The sequence below is a fragment of the Lissotriton vulgaris genome, chromosome 1_1 (genome assembly GCF_964263255.1).
Source record: "Lissotriton vulgaris chromosome 1_1, aLisVul1.2, whole genome shotgun sequence".
NCBI classification, from domain to species: Eukaryota; Metazoa; Chordata; class Amphibia; order Caudata; family Salamandridae; genus Lissotriton; species Lissotriton vulgaris.
This window is the reverse complement of record NC_141685.1, coordinates 2,080,194,223-2,080,207,853: the sequence shown is the minus strand read 5'-3', so window position 1 is coordinate 2,080,207,853 and position 13,631 is coordinate 2,080,194,223. Positions and strand designations below refer to the sequence as shown.

At 44.1% G+C, this 13,631-nt stretch overlaps 1 protein-coding gene across 11 annotated transcripts in view; it reads right to left on the bottom strand.

Moving 5' to 3' along the window:
- Positions 1-13,631, bottom strand: part of EPS8 (EGFR pathway substrate 8, signaling adaptor) — a 1,020,454-nt gene that overhangs the window by 619,356 nt on the left and 387,467 nt on the right. The window lies entirely within an intron of this gene.

Below are 13,631 nucleotides of genomic sequence, written 5' to 3'. Positions count from 1 at the left end.
CAAGTGTTCCAATGGCTGACAACGAGTTGGGGTCCTTTCTCCATAGACCTGTTCGCGTCTCGACTGGACTTCCAGCTGACGAGATTTTTCAGCTGGAGACCGGATCCTCTGGCGGAAGCGACGGATGCGTTCCTCCAGGATTGGAGTCAGGAACGACCGTATGCCTTCCCGCCTTTCTCCATGATAGTGCGGGCCGCATCCCAGCTGCGCCGACAGATGGCGGAAGTGGTGATGGGGATGCCCGTGTGGAGGTCGCAAGTATGGTTTCCAGTTCTTCTGGAACTTTCCTGGGATTTTCCAATCCCACTCCCCCGGCTCCCTCGTCTTCTCCTCAATCTGGACAGGGACCCTCATCCCCTCCTCCTGCAGGGTTCTCTCCGCCTCATGGCATGGAGGCTTTCCGGAGACGCTGGTCGCTCCCAGGCCTTTCGGAATCGGCTGAGCACCTTTTGTCCAAAGCCTGGGCCGGTAGCACTGCAAAAAGGTATAGATCGGCTTGGACCAGGTGGGTTCGTTGGTGTCTTCGACGGGACTTGGATTCCATGGTCGCAGGAATCGTTCCCATCCTGCATTTCCTGGCGGAGTTGTCTACGGCCGGCTTAGCATACCGGACTATTAACACAATACGGTCTGCCATATCAACAGCTCCTGAAAAGTTGGATGGAGTTGCGGTCGGGGAACATCCCCTTGTCTGTAGGCTCCTCAGAGGAGTGCGGCTTTCCTTACCCCCGGAACCGCAATATTCTGTCCTCTGGGACGTCAATGTGGTATTGAACCTTTTTCTTTCATGGCAACATAACAAGTACCTTTCGTTAAAGGAATTGTCTGCCAAACTGGCTATGCTCCTCTGTTTAGTGTCGTGTCGTAGGGTGTCTGATGTGCGCGCCTTGGATATCACGGCGAGAGTGTTTTCTCCAGATGGGGTTACCTTTACCGTGGGCCGCCGCACGAACCTGCTACAAGGTCTATTTCTTATCCGGCCTTTGCGGACGTCCCTAAGTTGTGTGTGGTACAATGTTTAAAAACGTATGAGGATGTTACAACAGAACTTCGCACTCCGGGCGAGCGGCAGCTCCTGATTGCGTTACGCAAGCCTCATAAGGCGGTTTCTTCCCCCACTATAGCCCGATGGGTGCGATGGGTATTACAGGAAGCTGGTATTGATACTAAAAAATTCGAAGCTCACTCAGCAAGAGGGGCCATAGCCTCCAAAGCATTCGCCCTTGGGGCACGTTTGGAAGACCTAATGCGAGCTGCGGATTGGTGTTCAGATTCAAGCCTCAAAATGTTTTATTTCAAGCCAGTGGTGGATATTGCTAGTTTGGTGGTAAACAAGCTTTAAACAAGCATAATCCGAAGCCTCCGGTCCTGACATAGAATCGAAATTTGCCTAGCTTAGTGACGGTAAGTTTCAATTCTATTAAGGACACGGAGGCGAGAATTATCCCACCCATACCTCCTACGGAGATCCCGCCCGTACTGGAGTAAGTAAACGTTTTTTCTGGATTGGATTCAGTGTATACTGTTCTCTTTGGTTACGTTTCAATGACTTGTTGTAATGCTATTGGTGATTTGCCTTCAGGCTTTGGCGGGTATGGCAAAGCTCACGTTCTTTTTTCCGCCAGGTAATGATGGTGCGAAACAGGATCGTTGAGACTTTGGCTTGACTCGCGACGAAGAAAGAGGAGGGGTTCACGAGATGGACGCCCTATCTTTGGCTCTATGGACACTATAAAAGGACTACCAAGTGTTGGACTGATGGGAGTTGTGGTTCTAAGAAAATGTTATTATGATGTTTTTTTCTGATTATTCCTGTGTTGGGAATATAAATGGAAAAATGTTTCAAGTTTTGATGCTTTTCTGGCTGCTATGTGGTTTTATGTGAATAAACAGCGAAGAGAGAAAAGCATAATCCTCGCCTCCGTGTCCTTAATAGAATTGAAACTTACCGTCACTAAGCTAGGCAAATTTCGATTCACTATGGTAAGTGATGCTCAGTTAACTCTCAGTTCACCTATTTTGCAGTTCATTTTGCTCCCATTTCAATGTTTAGCTGTTATAAACTTGCTCAGTCAAGGCTAGAAATCTGTTTCATGTTTTTGCTATTCAGCAGAAAACACTATTCCGTCCTTTCGTGGTACTCACATGATATTACTGCAGCAAAATACAACAAATGTGCAGTGCGTCCACCAGCTCAAGGCACCCGAATTTGACCTGCACAGCAGAGCCTGCACTATGGCACATTTAAAAAAGATATGGTTTGAATACTTGAATTCAGGTCAATAAAACATTCGGTGATTAAAAGAAAAAATACCGTGCATACAAGGATGAGCTAAAAGTATTTAGTCATTGAGTGCAAACTTGCAAAATATGCCATAAAACAGTAAATTTTAAGTACTGTTCACAAACAAGCATGTTTACATTAAATATTGGTCAAAGACCACACAGAACACACCTTTTAGTCATACCTTGGACACATTACGTACTGGTTGTATATCACAAAACAAGGCCTGTGACCTTGCCCATATTGTGCTGCGCACAGGCCAAGACCTTCACGTACTGATCTCAGTGAAAACAGGGCATGGCTGCATGCTCTGAATATATTGTGTTTAGCACGTGGACGAGTGCCGCAGCCATTTCACCTATTCTTCCTACACAATACATATAGGGCCTACTCTACACAGCACCAGATCCTGAGACCATGCCATGTGCACAGTATGTACCTGAACTATTTCACATGTGTATGGCTGCATGCCCTGTGAGTGCTGCCCTTAGGACTGTGATGCAGCTTTGCCAAATACACAGTAAATACAGGGCATAGTCCACAAAGCCACAAAGAGAGGAAAAACTGTCCTTGCAGTAATTACTGCATCTGCCTTGTGGATAACTGTTGTAAATAGAAGTCCTCAAGCCAGGTATATTTTAGGTTACTTTTATTCAAGCTGGATTTCAGGTCAAGTCATCAAGATGGTAAGATGAAAACCCCCCAGGAGTGACCTCCTTGTCACTCTGCCTGCCTGGTGCCAACTGCCTGTAGAGACCAGGGCAAGCCACCAACACTACATGATGTCACCAAAGATTCTAGTGGTGACATCATGTGGGTGACAATGAAAACCCACAGACAGAAAAGAGACAGGCTAAATATAACAACACATGCGGAGATTTCTTTTTCTACACAGTAAATACCCTTAACAGAGGACTTTGCTTGAGAGAAGTCCACACAAGACATTGCTGCATACCTCTCGTACTTTACCACCAACATACCAGATGTTTATAGAGCTGAGGGTATTGCCACAGGCCTGCAGTTACTACTCAGCACAGTCTCCTTAGACCATGGCCTGTGGCAAAGCCTGGTATTTGCTCTGAGCAGTAAATGACCAGTCAATGCCCCAAGCACAGTCCATGCCAAGTGTGCCAGTGATCCAAAAACTTACATTTAGGTACGCAGTATTACTAAAGTGAGCAAACAGCAACTATGATTAAGCATTACTGTATTACATCTGTCTAGATATTAAAGGAAAGCCTTCTCTGTGAATGCCACTCATTCTTATTGCATTCCTAGAGAAGCTTCGGATTGCCCCAAGAGGTCTTTAGCATGCGGTGTCTGGTGGGCTTTGACCCAAAAAGACGAAAGTTGCCCCTCTGGGTCTGATCAGTAAAGTGGCAACCTTGAATAATCAAGATGTGGCAGGTTCAGATGAGGAGGATACTCTTGATAAATGATGTGTGGGATGTGTAACAACATTTTGTTCTAACTAAACAGTAATCGACAATTAAACGATACTATGTCCGTCACATGTTTACCATGTGAGAGATGATGAGACTATGTTAAATATCTATTTTTCAATCTTCGTTTGCAGTTTTGGCGATACGAAAGCAGTGCATTGTTAACTTGACAAACTTCCTTATTTTTACAGAATTTCAAAGTTATTGTGGGAAATCATCATTCAACTCACAAATGCATATACATATATACAAACTGGAGCTATCTAATATCATCAAATAGGCCATTCTGATCTCTAGCTGCCTAGTGGTCATTTCAGCAGGTCGGGTATAAACACCCTATTCAATAAGGCAGCCAATGCTATGTGCACAGACATATGCCCTATAAGGCAATCAGATCCACATTCGACAGCATGCCCAATGCAATGCATTGTCAGTTCCAAGAAAGAGTACTCATCTGCTCCAGAACATGGGTCTGTTGTGTGGTGCCGAGGTATGGCCCAGACAAAACACAGGCCAATATGCACTAATGACTCTTCCCATCTCATGTGTGTAGGCATGAGTGTGTGTTTGCTCATGTTCACGCATACACTGCTCACATAATAAGGACATTTACCAAGCTATACAGTGGAGCTACTTTTGCAGCACCACACTGATCCCAATAGAGTGTGAGTCAAGTGGTAAAGATGGCACTGCATACAGGCTCTGAAAAACCTTCCTAGTCCCAGGAAGGGCCAATGTTGAGCCTACATAGAGGGCGTAGCTTCAGATTGCCCAGCAATCACATTGGCATATCTTGTTAAGATGCATTATCTGAAAAGCAGGACATGAGGGGCGGGGGGGGACGACTTAAAGGGCAGTGTTAGTGCGGCATGTTAGTGGTCCCCATTACGTAAAACAAAATTCTTTATAATATAACCAACATTTTTTAAGAACTTCAAAACCAAGTAGAAACAAAGTGTGTGTGTTTTAGTCTGTGTGTGTATGTAAAAATCTTAGGTGAAATCTGACAGACATCTCACCATACCCGACTGAAAGCACCTGTTCCCAACTGTTTGTTAACAAATACATTAAGGGTTTAACACCCCAAACACCCGCCCCCCTGAAGATACACCCCTGACCCAGACATTCAAGATGAAAAAAGCTAAAGCTCAGTATCTTGAAGATCAACCCAGCTCTAACATGCCTGACAAAACAGCTGTTAAGGGCCTACACCCTGCCAAAGGAAAGAAGGAGTCCTGTAAACAAACTGCTCCAGGACTACACAGAACTGGTTGGGACTAGGTACAGGCCCCTCTGCCTTCAGAGGATGAAGGATTTTGCAGTATAAATATGGAGACCCGGACCTTAAGTCTTTAGATCACTTCTGGAACAACAAGATGAACCTCTGCCAAGGAAAAGAACCAAGGAAGAGGTAGGAGTTGGTCTTCCATCCTTGCCAGTGTGCTGTGTTGGCCTACAGTTGGGTCTTCAGTGCAAAGGAGAGGAGAAGGAACTTTCAATGAACTTTCATCATCCTGCAGAATATTACTCCGAGGGCTTGAACTTGTGCTTGCCTTCTGCTGAAGTCTCAGGGACAAAAGACTTCACCACTAGCTCTCCTCTGAATTTCCTTGCTGGGAATTCTGTCTGCAGAAGCCTCCGTGTCACGGGGGCTGCTCGCGCGACTCAACTAGAAGAAACGTGTCGCAGTCACAGCTGTTGCCGTCGCATCGCCGGAGAAGCGAGTCGCCGTCGCAGAGGTTGCCATTGCATCACCAGAGAAGCGTGCCTTCGTCAAAGCTGTTACCCAACACATCACTGGAGAAGCATGTCGCCGCCGCAGAGGTCGCCATCGGATCACCGGAGAAGCGTATCACAGGGTCTTTTACAGCTCCAGCGCTATGGAGTTCGCCGCACGGCTGACGGGAGTGCACGCATCGTCTTCACGTAGTCGCATCCAGGGTGCCATCTGATCGCATCGGATTGTTGCATTACATCTAGGCGCCATCTTGCCGCATCGGAACCGGAACGCAGTACGAGAATCAACGCATCACCTCCACTCCGGTAAGGACCAAGACACATCCCCTACTCTGCGCAAGTATTGAGGCACAACGCATATTCTCCCCCGAAGCAAGGAACCAACGCATCTCCATCCCTGCGAACCTTCTGTTTGTTTTGCGTTACGCATCTAAGTACTTTTGAGAGAACTGTGTTGCATTTACCATCAACTTGAACTAAGTGACTTCTACCATTTTTAAATCTATTTTAAGTACATTATTGTGAATTTTTGTCATTTGTGGTCTTGTGTTAAGTCTATATAAAAAATACTTATTTTTATAAAAACCTGTGTTGTTTCCATCTGTAGTGTTTTCCCTATATTACTGTATGTGTTCACAAATGCTTAGCACACTGCCTCTGAGATAAGCCTGTCTGCTCGTGCCAAGTTACCAAGTGGGTGACCAGGGGTTATCCAGTAGTGTAATCCCATTTCCCTGATTTAGAAGCAAGGGCCCCTATTTGGTCAAAGGTGTATACCATTGCCAACTAGAGACCCCCTGTTCTAACATGATGTGAATACGAAACGAAGTCAGAAATAGCAAACCACGAGTAAAGAATAAAGTTAGATTAGAAAACGGAAAATATTTGTATGTATTATCCTGTCCAACTGATAACAAATATTAATCCAGTGGCAAAGTGAGCTACAGAACGATGACGGATTCAACCCATATCTGTGACTGGGGTGGAGTGTCTGAAATGTTTCAGCGCTACGTCTATCATCTCCTTGTGTTTGCTTGGTTTGCTCTAAATTGGCAGGTATGCCCAGACGTGGGTCCCTTACTTAAATTGCCACTGGATTCAAGCTAACTTGGCTGATGAGGGGAGTTACCTCAAAACCGGTCCCAGGATGCTTGTTTCCGGTCCAGGGAAGACCTCGCTTGGCAGTTCGGGTTGGACTGTTCCCATGAGGAACAGGGTCAAGACAGATTTTCGTATGGCTGGGTCTGGACTGGGGTGAAGTGACTTAAAGAACAATGATATATTCAACCCAGATATGTGACTGGGGGTGAGTGTGTGAAAAGTTTCAGCCCTCCATCCATCATCTCTTTGTGTTAACAAATATTACTCTAGCACAGACTAACACATTCCCCCCGTATTCTATGGAATGACCAGAGACATTGTCAACTGGTGCACCAGTGAGTAAGTATCGTCTTAAGGACTTAAAAGTAGCCAGGACCGTCTCCTCTGATCTCAGGATGGGTAGTAAAAGACAGTCATAACTGGGGAACAGTGAGGCTCCCCAGATCCCTAGGCCTGGTCTCAATGCTGCTGGGAAGCCTACATAAGCAAGATGCGGCTCTACCCTCCAACTCTAAACATATCTGGGCATGTCTGCGGCAAAGTATCTTACAAAGATACATAACTCACCAACACCAGGAACAGCAATTTTAATACAAAATGCCACTTAAAATACATCTGCGCTTTAACAAAACTCCATTTGAATCACTGAATTTTGCTAGAGCTATTCATTTCATTTCATAAGGCTTTATTCGGAACAAGAAAAAACAAGTCCATAAAAGCACAGCACAAAAAAGATTACAACATAAAACAGTAGCCATAGAAAGCAAAGGATACAACGGTTTAAAAAGGTTAAAAAAGCATACTTTTCCTAGCATTAATTGATTTTAGAATGAAAGTAGCCGTATAAAAACAAACATCCGGGTGATGTAAATTAAAAAGCAAGCTCATGGAGTCTCGTATTGTCCTTACACCAAACTTTACAAACAATGGTTTCAAGAAGGCGATCCGCAGATATTTGTACAGCTGGCAAAGCAAAAGAAAGTGCACAGTGCTTTGTGGGGTAGTATTATCACACAAACAGGGGCCAACAGGGTGTGAATGCAGGGTGGGGAAGGCCACAAGGTGATTGACTACTCCAGTTCTCAGTCTAGCCAACGCAAACCGATGTGCTTTCCAGGTCACTTGTGATAAATAAGGTTGAAAACCTACAAATTCATTAAAGTCACGATAAAGAACACAGGAAGAAAGTTCAACACTGTTTTGATGTCGCCTTATAAATAGCTGTTGTAAAAAACAGCCCTTAAGTTCAGTTTTAGACAACTCATTGGCCCCGCATCGGTCCACAATGATATTAATGTCAAAGATCTCACGGAAGTTTTCCACAATATACTTTAACCATGGAATCTTTTCATAGTGATCCAAAGAAAGGCAGTCAGAAATAATAGCTCTACACAATGAGGTCTCTTCTTTTATCCAAATAGAGCGCCATAGCATCAGAGGTCTGAGGAGAATCAAGTCGGCAAGATGATAAATACCCAATTCATTATGCACTAAAATATTTGAGACAGAGCTTGGCAGGCACAGAAGTCTCTTCAAAAAGACATTCTCCTCTACCTGAAGAGACCCTGCCGTGGCATGGCCCGAAATGCCTGCTCCATACAGGGCAATCGAGACACAACGAGACTGGAAGATTTTTAACATGTCGTGGACCCGCCTATCTCCCAGTTTTGTAGCCATAGTGAATATTCCATGAGAACTCCTCGCCATCTTAGCCCGAAAATTCCTATGCTCATTGGCCCAATTATTGTTACTAGAGAAAGTGACCCCCAAATAGGAAAAATTATCAACAGCTTGGACCTTTTGACCCTCTATAAAGAATGAGAAGTGCTTCTTTCTATTCTTTCGCCCGCATTCCATAACAAAGGTATTGGATTTATTTAACAGCAATTTTCTACTGTTAATAAATTTCGAAAAAGCCGTCCATCAGCCGTTGGAGGCCGATGGGGGTGCGCGAAAGTAGGACCGCGTCGTCCACGTAAAGTAACACTGGGACGCTGTCTTCGTTTATTTTGGGAGCATCCACTGACAAAGATTTGAGAAAAGAATCAATCTCATTAATGAAAAGAGTAAAGAGCAGTGGGGCCAACACACATCCCTGTCTAATTCCCCGCCCGATTTTACAGTTAGTGGTGCATTCCCCGTTAAGGCCATAACGGACACAAGCACGTAATTTGGCATAAAGACGTGCTAAAAAGTGCACAATACCCTCAGGTGCCCCAATTTCGATAAGCTTTGCCCAGAGGATGCCGTGGTCCACCAGATCAAAGGCACTACTCAGATCCGCAAAGCAGAGATAAATAGTGCCAGTCTTTGCCTGGGTATATTTATCGATGAGCAGGTCCAAGTTTAGACACTGCTCAATCGTGCCACGGCCCTTCCTGAACCCAAACTGGCTCTCTGCTAGAATGCCGTTTTCCTCCACCCATTCTTCCAACCTAACTAAGAGCACTCTACTCATTACTTTTACGGAGGAGTCCAGCAGGGAGATTGGACGATAGTTCTTGACGTCCCCTCTATTTCCTTTCTTATGGATTGGAATTAAGATTGACTCTTCCCAGGTAGGGGGCACCTCGTTACAGACTGCTGCGTTAAAAAAGTTTGGTTAACAAAGGCCCCCAAACTTCGGGGACCAGTTTATATATATCGATTGGTACCCCATCTGGTTCCTGTGCTTTTCCTCCTTTGCTCGCTCTTATGCTATTTAAGACTTCTTGGACAGTGATATCAAGTGGTGTATGTGGCCACGTATCCCCTGAATCCCTTGATACACTATCTGAGTCAAAAATTTTGGAAAAATGAAGGATCCACTCATCCCTCAAGACGTTGGAAGTTAATTCAGGGATCTTATCATCCTTGAGGAATGGGGAGTTAACAGTTTTCCAAAACAGGGTACAATTATTTAGTTCAGCAGCCAGGATCAAATTATCCCATGCTTCCTGTTGGAGTTCCAGTTTCCTAAGTTTTAGGGTTTCTTTATATCCAACTCTAAGGTCCAGAACCAGGCACTTGTCCCTAGGCTTTACCGATAAGGCTGACTTTAATTCCTTTAAGGCCAAGGTTCAAGCCGGGTTAAACCACCTCCGCAGGCGTTCTTCCTTATGCTTAGATGTAATGGTAAGCTTGGAGTTAATAACAGCATTAATACCAGTAAAAAGCTCAATAGAGCTAGTGGTGCCTTGATCATCATTTAAAATCCGTGTAATTCCAGCCAGACAACTAGAAATGATTGAATGGGATATGCTTTCCGCCCTATCCCCCTTCCATCTAAGTCTAATGCCGTTGGGACGTACAGCCTCAATGTTATTGATGGTACGCCCCATAGTGGGGGTCCCTTTGGTCTCCCATAACAATGCCTCTCATGTCAGGCAATTGTGGTCACTAAGTTGGATATCTATAACTTTTGGAGCCATAATCCAGGCCTCAAGGCTTGACGAGATACAAATAAAATCAATAACAGAATTAGCTCCCCGCCTTGTGAAAGTGGGGTAGTTTCCCTCCTGTTAATTTTTCTCGTTTACCATGATATGCATGTTATATGAGTCCAGGAGACTATTTAGGGCTTCTCCATAATTATTGTGTTGAAAGTGGGGGGCTCCTTCCCCATGACAGTCCACCACCCCACATACACTAACATTGGAAAGTGGGCAAGTAGTGGTATTGAAATCCCCTGCCATAAACAAATCAAAGATTACGTTGGATTCCTTTATAATAACATCCAAAGCACTTGAAAGTGCTCTAACCACATGATCCCTTTGTGCCATCAAAAACGTTGTTATAGAAATTAATTAATAGAATATTCCTACCTCCTGTTTTGTGCAACCATAGAATCTGGGAATGCTCCCCGACTTGTACATATTTTTTAACTAGCAGAGGGGTTTGGACAGAAATCAAGATCAAAAGGCCCCCCTTCGGTCTACCTGATAAAGAAACGGTAGCAGGTAACTGGTAGGAGACAAAACCATTATAACCTGTAAAGTCTCTACACCAAGTTTCCTGAAAACAGATAATGTCAAAGAGGGCTAAAAATTCTGTCCATCCCAGGCAATCTGATTTGGACCTAATGCCCGCAATGTTCTAGCAAGCAATATGGCAGATGGAGAAACCGGAGAGACCTGACCCCACAAGAGAAGGACCGCAACCCTGTTGGGAAGGTGCTATGTTGGTAATATCGGGTGATACCACTGGGCAGCCTACTGCGTTACTCTCCTTGCCCGTAGGCGCACAATCTACAGTGATCCCCCGTTTTACAGGCAAAATTCCTGATGAACAAACATTTTGTCTCATACCAGACAGGACCTGTCTCTCCGGGGTTTCTAGGGATACCGTACAGAACTCCAGTCGATCGTTTTGATCTAACCCACTAAGACATTGAAAACGATTAATGGTGTTCACCTGGAAACTACTTGGGGAAACTATGCGGGCCTCTCTCCTCGTTTTCTCCCACCCGTAGTTACCAGGATGATGGCTGGTATATTGTCTGTAAAAAAAGCCTAAGGGACGGAGTGAAATGCCCTGCTCATTACAGAGGCGGGATGTGGCTAGGATCAGGGCAGTTGTGGCCAGATGAGGGTTACTAAAATTAATAATGACGCAATCCCCGGCGATGTTCTTCGGAGACGTGCCAATCCAACTGGTTTTGGTAGTAGTCAAAATTTGGTCCTCCAGATCCACTGGAAAGCCAAACTCCGATTCAGCCATGCCACAGTTTTACATTTAAGGGAATCATGCGATTCGGTAGAGCGATGAGACCCGTCTTCCCTGACTGGTTTAACATTAGTCAGGACTGCTACATAAGGTGCGCAGTCCGGTGGGAGGTTCGGTCGGGAGAGGCCACAGTTATTAGACTTCCCCCTCTCAATGATCTTAGTCTGATTCCCTAGGACAGGAATAGTGGGTGGGTTCGAAGGGGCAGGTTTAGAACATACTTGTGGTACAGAGATGTCATTGGTAAGGCCCTGTACCAAAGGTAAATTTGTTTCCCCAGTTACGCCCTGCTGCTCAACAATTATCAGGGGACTACTACTTGACTGTGCAGGAGTACTAGAACCTGCACGGACTCCGCTAGCTCCGGGTGGGCCTTTGTTGGATTGCACGGGCTTACTGGTACTGCCCCCGGCCTCAATAGCTAGATGCGGTCTATTAAGACTCAAACAGGATTGCACCATCTCACCTAATCTAGTCACTTCCTTAGAGACGGCGTCAAGTTTATCCAAGAGTGGAACAACAATGTTATTTAACTTGGCGTCAATCATTCCGATAAGCAACTCAAACTGATCCGGAGCTAATTTCATATGGGTGGGAACAACGTCATTGTAAGAAGGATTTAGATCACTGGAGTCCCCATTAGATACAATGACATTGTTCTTTTACCCTCCAACTCAAAACATATCTGGGCATGTCTGCGGAAAAGAATCTTACAAAGATACATGACTCACCAACACCAGGAACAGCAATTTTAATACAAAATGCCACTTAAAATACATCTGCGCTTTAACAAAACTCCATTTGAATCACTGAATTTTGCTAGAGCTATTCATTTTGGAAGGCTCAATGCGGTAAAAACCCTGCATACCTTCAAAAACTGACAAAACATAAGCCACAGTAATTAAATAACACAATTTAACCATAATCCAGGGAAACGCAAGGGACACTGTGGAAACGTTTGTTGGATTCACATTTTGCGCATCAATAATGTATATAACTATGAAATTTTACACAGATTTTACATATATAGACGGAATTAATATAAGTGCAATTGAAACAAGTATCCATATTTTCCATTCCTTCACTGGTCCTATTCATTTAGAGAAGGTATTTTGTTTTTTGTTTTTACATTTTTTATTAACTTTTAACACTTTAGATACAATGAAGCATAGAAAAGTGTTCCAAATTTGATTTACACTCATAGGTAGACAGGAACAGTTTAGGCACTTGAGTGTACATTCGTAATTGCTATCCTTCTTAGCTGCCATTATGTGTTGCCATAATCCCGGTATTGCACATCTGTTGAAGCTATCTGTGGCAGACTAATGTGTCCTGGGTTGTCTCTATATGTCTGTAGTTTGGTTATGGGGCTAAGCCTACCCATGGTTCATGTGGGAATTTTAGCATTCCGTTCAAATGAGTGGGCGACGGTCCCTGTCCCCTGTTGACGTTATCTTAACTGCAGGTTTGTATCCTGAACTGAAAAAAAAACTGGGTGTTGAACTGGGGTACTCGTTAGGGATCAGCGGAGAGGGAGGGTGTGTGTGCAGAAGGGAGGGGAGTAAGTAGGTCCTCTGTGTAAGTGTGTGGGGCTACTCTGGTGGCTGGCGACTGTCGGTACGGGGGGGGAGGGGAGGCTTAGCTAATTCCTCTTTCGGGTTCTTGGGCTAAATTCTTTCTGGTTTTGCTGCTTAGTAAGACTTAGAATATTTTCTGATTTTATATACTCTGTATAGCTTGCATCTGAGAGCCTTCCTGGGATTGACTGTACTGCTTATATTTTCTTTTTACATTTTTTTGCAATAAAACCCTTTACCTTTTCATTTATCAACAATTCAAATTATTGAGTGGATCCTAATACTTAATGAGCTGTTTACTCTGCTAATTTAATGTTCAGGGATGTTTCTCAACTCTGACTCAATATCTAATGAAATGGAGGTTTAACACCATCTCCAGTCCAGTAAACTGTAGGAGAACTGAATGAGGAAATTTTGGGATGTCTATATTTTTTGGGCAACGGGTTTGCTCCCACAACACATTGCACTTTTTGATATTGGCAAATGTTTTAAATGATTGGAAACTCGTTGCTGCGGCAAGTTAGTAGTGTGGTATTCGCCACAAGCACAGAGCAACTAACCTTAAAACAAAGAAAATAAAAACAGCCTTTTAAAGATGCAAGGAGAAACACAGGTGTAGCAATAGCAAACGACAGTTACTCTTAAGTGGCATTTGACCAAAATGTAAAAAGTTAAGTATACAGATGCTTGAAAACCTTTATAAATTTAAGTAGTCCGTTAACACTTTTTTGGGAAGGGGGTCTCAACTTAAATAAATACACAAATAGGCCAGTTCATTTACCAAAA